This window comes from Strix uralensis, chromosome 16, assembly GCF_047716275.1.
Source record: "Strix uralensis isolate ZFMK-TIS-50842 chromosome 16, bStrUra1, whole genome shotgun sequence".
In the NCBI taxonomy this organism is placed as follows: Eukaryota; Metazoa; Chordata; class Aves; order Strigiformes; family Strigidae; genus Strix; species Strix uralensis.
In genome coordinates, this window is record NC_133987.1 from 17951750 (window position 1) to 17965000 (window position 13251).

At 39.3% G+C, this 13251-nt stretch overlaps 1 protein-coding gene across 37 annotated transcripts in view; it reads right to left on the reverse strand.

The window, feature by feature from the left end:
* Nucleotides 1-12086: 12086 nt before the first annotated feature.
* Nucleotides 12087-13251, reverse strand: part of RBFOX1 (RNA binding fox-1 homolog 1) — a 919785-nt gene continuing 918620 nt past the window's right edge. For all 37 annotated transcript variants that reach the window (XM_074885636.1, XM_074885649.1, XM_074885647.1 and 34 more), the window contains one exon: nucleotides 12087-13251. This exon is cut by the window's right edge. The gene's annotated coding sequence lies outside the window, so the exon portion shown is untranslated.

A 13251-nucleotide genomic window follows, 5' to 3' on the forward strand; every position in this document is an offset into this window, starting at 1 on the left:
AAAAAAAAAAAAAAATGGGGAGGAAGAGACAGTTTCTGTTTTGCTCTGAGGCCAGCTGAGCATCGCAGGAAGATGCCTTGGGGTGCTGGGCCTCTGTCCACACCTCTGCAAAACCTCTGGCTCCCCTCCCAGCCCTCTCCTCCCATGGTTCATTTCAGTCTTTGCGCCACAGTAGCCCACTCCCCACGAACACCAGTAGCGTCATGCTGAGGCTGAGCTGTAAACCTCTGGCACTGAAAAGATGAAGACAAGAAAAACTCACCCCTTCTGTGAGGTAAGTGAGTGTGCTGGCATTTCTTTGCTCTTTCCCCATAGCCAAATCGTTAATGTCTCTTCTCTCCTTTTCTGCTTTGCAAGGAGGGATACGTTTTCACTAACCAGTGGAGAAGCGTCACCTCCCCATTGTGCCCTGTACGACCGAGGCTCCTTGCTGTGCTCCTTCCAGCCAAGGGCTGAGTGGCAGAGGCCATCCCAAAGCACTTCAGCTAGAGGTTAAAAATCACCCCACTGGCACCCCACTCAGAGTGCCGGGCTCTGGGGAGCTCTGCATGGCACAGATGTGGTTTGGCTGTCGGCCATGTGAAGACATCGCCCAGCCAGACTTACTCTGGAGGGCTGAAATCACTGCTGATCTGAGAGGGAAGAGGAGAGGGGGCAATCACGTATTTCCACTAGGCACAAACTTTTATCTACTGCCTATCCCAAGGATGAGCAATTTTTATCTTTAAAGTTGGCTCAGAAATAAGGCAAAAGTAACTATATTGCAACCATATAGTTTTCTAACGACATTGTTCTGACCAAATCTACTGTAAGTACATATGATATAAATATTGGTCTCTGCTTTTTAAACAGGATTGATGCTTTGTTTTATTTATTTTTGTACACAGAGTATTTTTTTCTGCTCCTGAGAAAAGCGAACTCTGGGACAAACAGCCAGCTTGTCTCCCATGCTGCCTCTCCCTACCCCTGGGGAGACATCCATGACCCCAGGCATCACCTGCACAGTTGCCTTAGCTTGCTCTACATTTCATGCAAGGACTCTCCTCTCACTGTCTGCTCCTGCTTCTTTTTCATTTCTGGCCTCTTTTTCAAGGGGCAGCGGACTCCCACTGATGGGAAGCTGAGCACAGAGGGTAAGACAGGTTGCTCAGGGTCTGCTTCAAACCACTGTGGAGATGCCGAATGTGCCAGCTCGGCCTCGCTCACCTAGCCCAGGCCAAACTCAAGAAATCTTGCACCCTGTATTAAGCAAACCACATTGGAAACAGAGAGTAAGCTGGGTCTGCGTTCAAAAGACATCAGGAATTTCCAACAAACTGACAGTGCAGTGTGCTTATGCAGAGGCATGCAAGGCACAGCTGCGTGGCAAATGTAGCTGTGGTGGCTGGTGCGAATGTACACCATCATCACATGAATTATGCATTCCTTCAGATGTAAAATACTAAGTGTATTTATGCATGTTTCTTTACTTCTTTCACTTTACTGTACATAGCATGACGTTTTCCCCATCATTATATTAGACCTTGAATTAAGGCAAGTTTCTTATTAAAGGGTGAGGATTTGGTTGGTTGTTTTTTTTTTAATTGCTACTTTTAAATTCTAGTGAAACAACGAGTAAACAAATAAAAAATTCATTAGAGAGAGGCAGCTCAACTTAGATGAAAGTTTTACAGCATATAGCTCTGCTTTCAAAAGCAGAAACTCCAGTCACCGGGTCATTAGCACAGCATGCAGCACCACAGAAATGAGGAACATTAGAACTTGTGTCGTTTGCAAGATTTACTAATATTTCAGTGTCTTAACAGCAACGTTTCAGCCTAAAAGCTTCCCAAAAGGCACTTAAACATTTAAAATACCAGATCCAAATGGCTATGGATGCATTTACTCATTACAAGCATATTTAAAACAATGCATTTGGGCTGGCTTGTGACAACTGTGGTGCTACCGTGGGAAGGCAGGGGAAGGGCATGAGGACTATTCATTCCTTATTTCACCCCTTTGCAAGGGCAGCCAGAGCATGTCTGCTCTGGAGCATGTGTGGAACAGCCGCGGCAGTGCCAGAGGTGCTCGTGGGAGTCGTTGCATGTACAGATTACATTTTAGCGTTTGACTGTGAAGATTCCCCTGAAGAAGCTAATGCTGATTATGATCCTAGTTTGATAGCTTTGCTTCTTTGAACATGTCAAGTTAATTTCATGCTGAATAAGGAGAAAACTTATGCCTGTCACAGTGCTATATATCAGTCAGGGGCTAAGAACAAAGGCTTTAAAACCCAACTGACTAGGTTTACCACATGGCTTGGCTACAAAAAGTGAAATGCAAGTGCCTTTGTGCCTTTCACAACACAGATGAACGTTCCTTTGGAAGAGAAGGTGCCTACAGAGGGGTCCTCGTTACCATGTAAGATGGCTTTGCATTATGCTCTTCAGCACTGGTGAGACACTCTCTGGGAAGAATGGCTCTGCAAGTGTGTTGGGGGCTGCTCCTCTGCATGTCCATTCCCTTTTCCTAGGTCTCTCTTGAAAGATAGCTATTGTAGCTAGTTAAAAAAGAGCCTAAAGGGGCTCTTCCCTTTTAAAGTCAGGTTAATATACTGAGAGAGCATGAATCTTTGGGGGGTTTCTTTGGTCTTTTATTTGTTTGGTTGTTTTTTTCCCAGCTCCAGACTCTGTTACGCTTTTTAGGTCTTGCTCTTTGATCTTCTCAATATCCTCCAGTTTAATATTAGGAATTGTAAAAAGAATCTTTAAAAGGAAAAACAAAAAAGCCCGAGTTGAGTTATTTAAGCAAACTGCTTCTCCTGGATCAAATACAGAAATAAGATCTCAAAAAACCTCATAAATTGCACTGTAGGAATGCAATTACTACTGAAAAGAGTGCAATCACAGTTGCTATCTCTTCGAAGTAATCTTTAAAACGTTAGTAATACTTCCAGTAAAGCCATCTTAAGTTACAAGCAACTCCACATATAAAGAGAAGTCCTGGAGGTTTTGCAGATGTGCATCATAAGGAAATTTCCCAAACATCTGCATGGCCCATCTTGAGGCTTTTTCAGTTTGAAGTCAAACTTTCTGAAAGACGGATGGCCAGTTGTAAATGAGGGCATGGCACTGAACACTTCATTGATAGTGGAAAGTCTTCTGCATTATTTCCAATAGGAAATAGAATCTTTGGCACATGCTTCTTTTATTATTATGAAAGGAAGGAACGTCTTACGGGCATGTTACAAGCTACTGGTGATTTTTCTATTTAGGGGGAAATAATTAAAAGTGACTCGAAGAGCTAAGCCTCTAAATTTCCTGACAAGGCTATCGGTTTCCTTCTGCTACATAAGTCTTTGTCCTTTTTCTCTACATTATCAACAGATTCACAGAAGAGTTGCATTGCTTTTGCAGTTGAGATTCTAAGAAAATTCAGTTTTCAGTTACCCTTAAATAACTTACCTAGGTTGGGTTATTACACAAAATGTTCAGGAAAGCATAACATCAAAAAAAAAAAAATTCATTAATTTCTCCTCTGTGTGTGGAGGAATGCAACTTAGATGAAGAAAAGCATCAATTCTGTATGTTCTTCAAGGTCAAGTTTTTCTTTGAAGGCTGAAAGAGAATTCCTGTATGAAGAAATATGTAGAAGAGAGTGAGTCACCCTCCGTTCCCCATTGCACAGAAGGCCTAATGAAAGACTGGCACCAGTGATAGGAGAGGCCTAGATATAATCCCACTAGACTGGACTATGCCTTATTAATTTACCAGGAGAGCCAGCCAGCTCTCTTCCATGGTTCAGCAGTTGTGATTGTGGCCTTACATCCAGACAACAGGAAGGTGTCAGACTGTCCTGAAACCCTTACAGCTATGCAGCCTGTGCCTGCGTATTACATCACTAAGCAAGTGGCTGTTACTCATCAGTATTGCACGGCATAGCTGACACCCTGCAGTTCCTTTCTCAGGCAATGCATAGTGATGTCTTAATAATCCTGAGATGGTTGCGTTTGTGTGTTTTACATTATATATTTATTAGTTGATTGTGTTAGCTATTTAATACATTACTATTCTCATTAAGTAATGATCCATCAACCAGAGACTTCATCTCTGCTCTACTGCAGTGCAAGGCCCCAGTCTAACGCAGGGGAAGGCTGCAGCAGTTTTGCAGAGGGTTTAGTTGGTACTAATGTGCAGCTTCCCAAACCCATCTGCCATAAGAGCTCAGACTTCCCTCCTGTTCTATGCCCAGGAGGAGGAGGAGGAGGAGAGCTGTGGATTCTCCTGCTTTGGTGGAGTTTTCAACCAAAAAATAAATACCTTCAGTGACTTCAGAACTCCTTTTTTCTAACAGTGAAACTACACTGTGTTAGTTCCGTGGGTCCTTAGGTCAATGAAATACGATGAACAAGGATCAAAATGAAGCTAGCCTGTGACACATGAAAAATATACATCATTGTCCCAAACCAGCCTTTTACTTGGCTCATTCTAAAATCCTGAAATTCTATCTCCCTGGTAAAAATAATTTTACGTCTAATTTTGAAAAATGTATCAATTTGCTTTTAGACATCCATTCCTGAATTTACAATAAACAGGTCACCTTAGATGCTTACATGCTTTGGGCTGAACCCTGTAAATAAGCACAATAAAAACAAAATTTAAGACATTGTCTCTTCTCTGATAAAAATACATTATTGATATTGTTGCACGTTTGTGCTCACACAAAAGATAAATGAAAACTTTCCCTTTTAATGCTGTCTGGATTTCTGCAGAGTGATCACAAGCACCAGAGACCTTATGACTTTTCCTTTTAGCAGCCTCGAAGTTATTTAAAATTCCTAGGATCTGCTCACTCAGCAAACTGCTTTCCCTTACCTCATTAAGTTCCCTCTGCATATCTGCATAACTACCAACAAATTTTCTCTTTTTTCCTTTTCTGTCTTTTTTTTTTTTTTTTTTTTTAATAATCTTTAAATGTAATTCGGAAAGAAAGTAATCCAGATTACTTGGCTAACAGCACAGTATATCATCTACCTTTTGCAGTACAGCTTCTTGTCCGCTGAAGAGCAAAAGCAAAGTTAAGTTAATTTTGGAGTAAAATCAGCAAAGTTAGTATGTGAACATTCTTTTATGACACTGATATGCAGGCAGGAGGTATTCGTGCAAAAAGCTACTGTAAGACTTGACATTAGAGTTTTGTTAGTGCATGAGAGAGAAAATGAGTAGTAACATGCTAATGATAGTTGACAAAATAAGCAGCTCTGTCCTTTGTGTTTCTAAGAAGGGTAAGAAACCACACAGTCTAAAAATAACTGGCAATTTTTGCGTGGTATAAAATATCATCACTATTATATACAACACAATGGTTGCTTTTCACAGAACAATAAAAAGATGCTACAACTAAGGTCTGGAAAATTTGAGTAGAATGTATTTATTGACAGCTCCTTCCACTAACTCAGGGGCTGTTGCACTAGAAAATATTATACAGCGTTTTAAATCATCGCAGAGAAGTGAATACAATGTGTTTATATATAAATATTCTAGCACTTTACCAAATCTTCATAAAATACAATTCTCAGGAAATGATCTGGTAATTAGCAAGTTAAGGTCTTAATTTCTCTTTCATCTAAATTGAAAAAAAAAAAAATCTGCTCCACATTGTTTCTTTTAATCATGAACAAAATGAAGTATAAATTTAGGAATTAAATTAGGAGGGAGAAGAACTTTCAAATTTGTAGAAAAAAATGCAGAAAGTTAAAAAGAACTGTCCTTTGTCAAAGATCTAGGCAAATGTAGGCAAATGAGTCTGCCAAAGTTGGACCATACCTCTTTAGGTGACTTCAGTCTCATAAAACCCTGAGTGTGCTTTGTACAAAACAACTTGAAAACACCAGAAGATTCACATTAAAATAAGGCAACCAGCATTTGGGCAGTTTAAAACAATCCTGTCTGTAGCTTGATATGTGATGAAGATGTTCTGAAGATCTCTCACTAGATTTGGGCAGATCAATGCTAACCATGGTATCTGATGGTACTTAATTCCTTCTGACCATTAAGAATAAGATACTTGATTTTCACTTTCACAAATCTCTAATTGTCTCACAATAATTCATTTTACTGGAGAGCTGCTTCTTAGAGTGTTCCAGTAATGACATTCTATTTTCCTGTCCCCAGTCTTATGATGGACTCCACACAGGTGTAAAATTCTATAGTAGTGCCAGAATCAGGCTGACTAAATGACAAAGAGCTGGACAACAGGATGAGACCACAAATTCGCATGTATTTCCATTATTTTGGCACTGGGTAAAAAGCTTTCTCTATTGACTTCTCCTCAAAGCCACCGAGAATAAAGCTGTAAAAGAAGATTATCAAAAAGTAGGCCATGTTGCTCTGCTTATCATATTCATATTGCCACTTCTCATTTTCCAGAGGTAAGAGATTTCAGAGTGGATTCGGAGTGGATGACTGGAACGCTATGGTGATGCATGCCTTCTTCTTAATCTCAGTGCACAAATTACGTCCTCGCGTACCTAGGGATATAGATATTCTTATCATAGAAAACAGATATTGGGGGACAAAGTTGGCTGAAGACAGGGGACAATGTCGCATTTTTATAGCATGGCCTACCAGGGGGTCATGTTTGAAAAATTTAAAAAAATAAAAAGACATGTATCAGAATCTAGAGACATCCCATAGAAATTTCTCATTTCTCCAGCAGAATTTACCACCTTCAGCAACATGCATATTTCTCTCTCTATTCTCAGTATATGAGAACTGCCAATAAATGCTGCTTTTCAGCTTCCCAGATACAACTATTTTTTCCCCTCTTGCCTGACATTTTCCCTGAAAAAAACTTTGTTTGCTTTTTAACTGTGGAGCAACAGGGCTCCAGCTCTTTCAAGTCTGTGATGAAACCTTGGTTACACAGTTTATCAGCTGAATCCGTAAATTAACAATGTCTGTATCCCCAGGACATCACTCTTCTCAAATAATATGAAGTTGGATCATTGCCCTTGTGGGTGAACATCAAAAGTTGTGTCCAAGAACATGTGAAACAAAGCTTCTAGAAGAATAAAGGTGAGGACAGCAGAGGCACTCAGAGTTGCAAGTGCAACTGCTCACTTCACAAAAAAGGTGGCAATTCTGTGGGTGGCAAAATCAAACAGAGGTGGGAGTGTTACAGCCATGATCTTCCATGCTTTCTCAAGCACTGCAGAGCTGTGATTCTCACCTCTCATTTCAACATTTGACAGATTTTTTTTTTTTTTTTATAAATCAGGCACCTCACAAACTTGAATTCCATTTTAATACCACTGGTAAAGCCTCTAAAGCCTCCCTCCTAGTAATAATGTTCTGCTTTCTGCTTTATAAACCACCAGAAAATCTGTATGTTTCATGTTAATTCTGTTGCAAATTCCTTGAATTGAATATCCTTTTAAAAAATTTGTGTGTGCTTATAAGTTTCCAGCCTTAGAAACTCTTATTTTGGAGACCTACACCAAAGCGCAGGTTTAAATCTTGGCTTAAAACAAAGATACGCTCTGCTGACAGTTATCGTGAAGATCTAGATAGTGGACTCTTCTTTCCTACAACGAAAGGGCAAGTTTCTAGGTTGTTAGTGTGATCCCTTCCCACCACTCGCTTTCCATTGTAATGCAATAACCTCCTTTTTTTTAGAAAGCAACAACAAAAAATGAGATTAAACTATGTCCCCCATGGTGTTCTTGAAACTTTGTGGCCACTCTCATGACACTCATGCACATGACAACGTTCAAAAACATCCTTAATCTTTCTTAGGACAGGAATCAAACTCCTGAATAAAACAGGAATTACTTTTAGTGGAAGACTTTTCCCTAAATTACATTTATGCAACTTGTTATTACATTTCACATGAAGTATCAGAGAGGATTATGGGAAATAAGATAGCACCTACTGTAGGTATCTATTTCCCATAGAAGCCATTAGGGTAAGTTTATTAGCCCATCATGGTTGTAAATAATGAATTCAATTCAATATTTGGGGTTACCTGGGGTTTAAATTGGTACTGATCTTGGTCTAATGTTTCCAATTTCAGGAATTGAAACACATTACTATCTGCCTTTGCCAGCATGCAAAATGTTAATCTTGATAGATTACATTAATCTTTATAGAGAGCACTTTTTCCTCCACTTATATTTCAGGATCTTAACTCCTCAACATAAGGATGCTTCAGCTCTTTATATTGAGAACACTGCACATTTATTTTAATTGGATAACTGAGCTTTTCTGCTTACTGAGCTGTCTGCCTGACATTTGCAAAATGCAGCTTTTTTTCCCCAACATAACCTAACTGTTCATTTTTATAAGACCTGTCATCCAAAATACAGAACCTAATCCTTAATTAGTTGTCATATTTGTTTAGATGTTATACATCATCGATTGGACTCAACTGTTTGGTTTACTGTCCTTTCATAATGTCCATTAAATGATTATTTTTGCATTCACTTATGTTTTATTTAACAGTTTTCCTATGTCCTGAACTCCTGACTTACAGGCCTTTTGCTAAAGAATGGAATCATTAAATTGGTTAGGCATGCAGGCTGCCCAGGCAATGCATGGGTAAATCAAAGCTAACAGAAAGCAAACTAAACCAAGCCATAAGCAGTGCTGAGAAGCTGACTGGAGTGCTGTGAAGTACCTTAAACACAATGAGCCTTTCTCCAGTTTGGATTTTCAGCTGTAAATCTCTTTTGGAACCAGGAACCTACAACAAGCCAACCTGTCTCACGGGAAAGAGAAGGGACACTTGACTGTCATCCAGTCCCCATTAAAGCAAGTGATGGGGTCATGGAAGCATGTTTTTTTCACTCTGACTGATGTGGAACAGGGACTGGAATCCAGGGCGGAGTCCCAGCCAACAGACTATTGAAAAAGTTCAATGACTAATTATTCAAGTAAAATGGAAGGTCTTTAACAGAAGAACTGAGAATGACTTGACCCAATATGCACGTGGCAGCTCCATATGGAAAAAAAAAAAACATTCTTGTATTGAGTTGAGCCAAGAGAAGATTTTTAAAACCATCTTCCACATATACTTGTGAGTTGAACATGGTTTCAGTGGCAATCATCTCTACCTCCCCGTCCACCCAAAACTCTTATTCTTAGTACCCCCTACGTAACTAGGTACTACAGACCACATAAACCAAGATCACCTACCTTGAGCACCTTGGCAGGACATGAGGTGGGACTCCGAAAAGTTTGACAGCATCTACTAGAGAGCTAAACAACAGCTGAACGGGAGCTCCTGGCTCTGAATGCTGCCTGACTGGAAAATTACACTGATATTTCCAGGTCCCTTCATAGGTACAATTCAAAGTATCTGCTCTTTGCAAATGGGTAATCCGTATGTTTCATGGCTTTACTGCATAGCAGGAGTTGTATTTGTATCCTAGCCATCTAAAGTGAGTGGTGAAATGCTCAGGTAGTCACATCACTGTTTCAACTACACTGCCATTGCATTAGATTCATCCTTTGTTTGTGTGGATATAGGAAATACACCCACATACTTAAACACAAACCAGCATTAAATAAAAACCTTTCTTTTCCAAGTAGGAAAATAAGGACCAGCTCTTGGATCTCAAAGTACTTTTAATTTTTTTCCTCCCTGTGCTAATCTCAGTCTTATCTCATTAAGAGAAGAGATTCACGTTGATGATATACTGTCATATTCTACCTAGATTTTTTTCCTGATCCTAGTCTGTGTCCACTGTGCTTTTTGTGAAGTGCTGGAAGACAATTATAGGCACGCAGTGCACTAGGGAAGTGCTGGAGAGGCATAAAAGCTGCTGGAGAACAATTTCCCTTTCAGACAAAAAGTAAACATCTCCATTGCTGTATGAATCAAGCTACATGTTGTAAAGACTCAGGTTCCAGTCTTGAAAGACTTGGCATAAAGCTCATGTTATAGTGAGAGGTGAAGCGTATGCCCTTTAGGAATAAATGAAGCATTATGCTAAACTTTTATAATACTGGTAAGATGACTGGTTTTGATGACACTTTCATAAATTCTTCAAAGACCTCTCAAAATCATTGTCTCCCTTCTGATCTCACCTCCCACTCAAATCTTCTCTTCCCAGTGAAACAAGGTTGCTTTTTTTTCCCCTTCTTTTTTCTTCTCTCCCTTCCACCTACCAAAATGATGATATTTCAGCTCTAATTTAGGGAGGAAATAATTTGCACAGACTTTTTTCCTCACACATCTGTACTGTAAAACTGAAAAAATGTGGCAATAGGAACATGTCAAACTTGCAAAAAATCACTTGAGGTAAGAAACAGCAATTCGGCACAACAGCAATACAGCACAAAAGCAATTCAAACCGAAGACAAAGTTCCCAGAAAGTTAAAGAAAATGAACTTCTAGTAAAAAACTTAACATTTTACCCAAATAGGAAGCTAATAAACAACCGGGATGCCCTTAAAGATGATCAAGGATCTAGTAGTGCAGGACATGGTATATGGGGACAGTTCTAAGATTTCCTAAAAAGATTCAATTTCATTTTTGCTAGACAATTAAAGCTGTATTAGAACTTTAAATAATTGAAAAAAATACCCTGAAAACCTTATTTCATTTCCTTTTTTTCTTTTGGTTACATATGATGCTTTGCTTATTCTCTAGCCAGTTGTTCAATAAATACAAAGTTTTTATTAATTCAGCATGTGTTGGCTACTTGGCCAAGAAAGGAAGCACTACTGCATTAAATCGTAAATAATGGTACCAGACAACAGACATATTAACCCAACCACACAACAATTATGTGGTGTTTCAGGCTGTGTGTGTGTCCGTCCCACTTGCATTTATCTTTTCACATGTATCTCACCTTCCTTCAGTTCAAATCGTGCTCAGCATTACTACCTGTGTCATTTCCTCCAGCCACCAAAGGCAACACTGTCAATATATCCCTCATGCATGGTATGGAGGAGAGTACACTTGAACATTTAGTGTTTGTATTTCATATAAAAATAAAGTAAGCATAACATAATACCTCCGCATCGTTCCTCGCAAACATCGGGGTTTCTTCTCTTTACCTTCCCAGAAGGATCCAAAGCACTTTTAGAGTAAAGCTTGCTGCTAAACTGTAAAACATGCAATATTTAATCCTTTATCTTTATGTCTTCTTTTCCTCTGCTAAATTACAATATAAGAGGAACCCAGTAAAAGAGCCATATAACTCTGTTGGGATGCACGTGACATGATTAATGGCACATTAAGCTCATCAGCCTCATCATGAGCTGTTGGACTGATGGGTAAGTCTAGACTTACAAGCATAAAGTTGTCTTTCTGTGTCTTGGATGACAAAGTGCGACAGAGTGACAAGAAGGAGCCTTCAAGAACAGTTATCTTTTCCTCCTCCCCTGTACTTGAAGGTGCACGGCACTAGAAGCTGTCCATGAAAAAGACAGCTAAACAGAAGGCTAACTCCCTTCCATCACTGGTGAGGAGTGGTACAGGGCCCCACTGAGAGCAGTGGGCACATCCGTACTAGTGACTGGCCCTCCCCAGTGTCGGTGCTCCCTGAGCAGCTCTTGGCTGAGCAGCTACAGGCACATTGCATCTCAGTGGTCTTTTTGTCATCCTCTTAGATGAAATGTCCCATCTAAATGCAGTCAGTTTGGAAGATGCCTTTTTTCCTTCCTATGATCAAAACCCAATTCTTCCTCACACGTCACACAGTTTTGCCTGAAAAATACACGTGATACTGGATTAACCTTGCCTTTTCGGGAAGCAAACCTTCCACCCAGTCCCGTGCTGAATGTCACTGCTCTGGCCTCTGGCTGAAGAGCAGCAGCAGCCAAGCCTGGGCTGGCCGATGTGGTTATTGCCCCCTCCCTCCCCACCCAGCAGCCCGCTCCCTGGGCAGGGGACAGGGCACACAGGGCAGGCACCGACCTGCCCCAGCTCCTCTGCCCCACCAGGCTCCCAAACACCCCTCCCGGCAGCAACCAAGCTGTGAACCTTGTCAGCAGTACATCTGTTTGTAAGTATATTGTGTACAGCACAGATGGTGCAGCTGTGGATAGCTCTGACCAACACAGTAAAAAAGAAAAGCAAAATGACTTTGAACACCAACGTATTTTTACCTTTTCAGACTAAGCTTTTATTTTGATATTACAAACCATTTTTCTTTATTCACAAATCACGGTTGTGATATAAACACTAATTTCTAAAGACAGATATACACATTTTCTGGGTTTGTAGGGTGTTTTTTTAAATCTGTTTAGAAGTCACTATATTCCACATATGGTAGTAATAATTTTTTTCATAAGTCATATTATCAGTAGTTATTTATATAAGTGAAAACATTCCCAATATATATTGTAAAAAAATTCCAAATGCTTTTCTTACATAACTATTTCAGACATACATTTTAAAATGACTACTAGGAGTACTGTAGGAGCTTTATAAACAAAATATTTTCTACTATGGGCTGCACCCTCAACCTTTCAAGATTATTTTAATAGACTAAAACGCCATATAATCATTTGGAGAGTGGGAGTTGTAAAACCATCTCATGAAAATTAAAATTGCAAATAAACTCTGTTATTCCCCACATTAGACATTTTGTGTGTGCAATTCCAAAAAAGATGTATCATCCACACTTTGAATTGGAAGCCTAACATTTGGTAAACATTTTTCAAGTTGCTTTTATTATGGTGTTTAAATGAAATATACTTTTTTTTTTTTTTTTTTTTTAAATAGGAGGCTTGTTTTGTATATCTTATATAATAAATGTGGGGATTGAACTCTTAATAAATTTTAGTTCATTCCCTCACCAGTATAAATATATGTTACTGCCCCATTTTTCATTGATTAATATAGTCTCTTTCTCTCTCTGTTTCAATTTTAAAGATAATTTATTTTTCATTCTTAGATATAAATGCTACAGAAACTTTGTTTTCAAATCTTGTGAAACTTTATTGATGGTTATTGTTCAACTGATCATACTGCATGCACATACGATGACAAAGAGAAAGCCTGATCACAAACACTTTTTTTAAAGCAGAGTTGTTATAGCAAGTTGGCAGGTTCACAGCGGTGAGTTGATAATTTACTAAGGTGCTTGCCAGTAGGCACGCACATTACACATGAGGATATAACTATCTGCAGCAAAACTGTAACAAGACAGTTTTCTGCTTTATTTATTTAAATACAAAAACAAGAAGACCCGTGACAAACACCCCAACTTAGGTTAACTTGTAAACAGGACAACATGGAAAGAGTCCAAACATATGCACA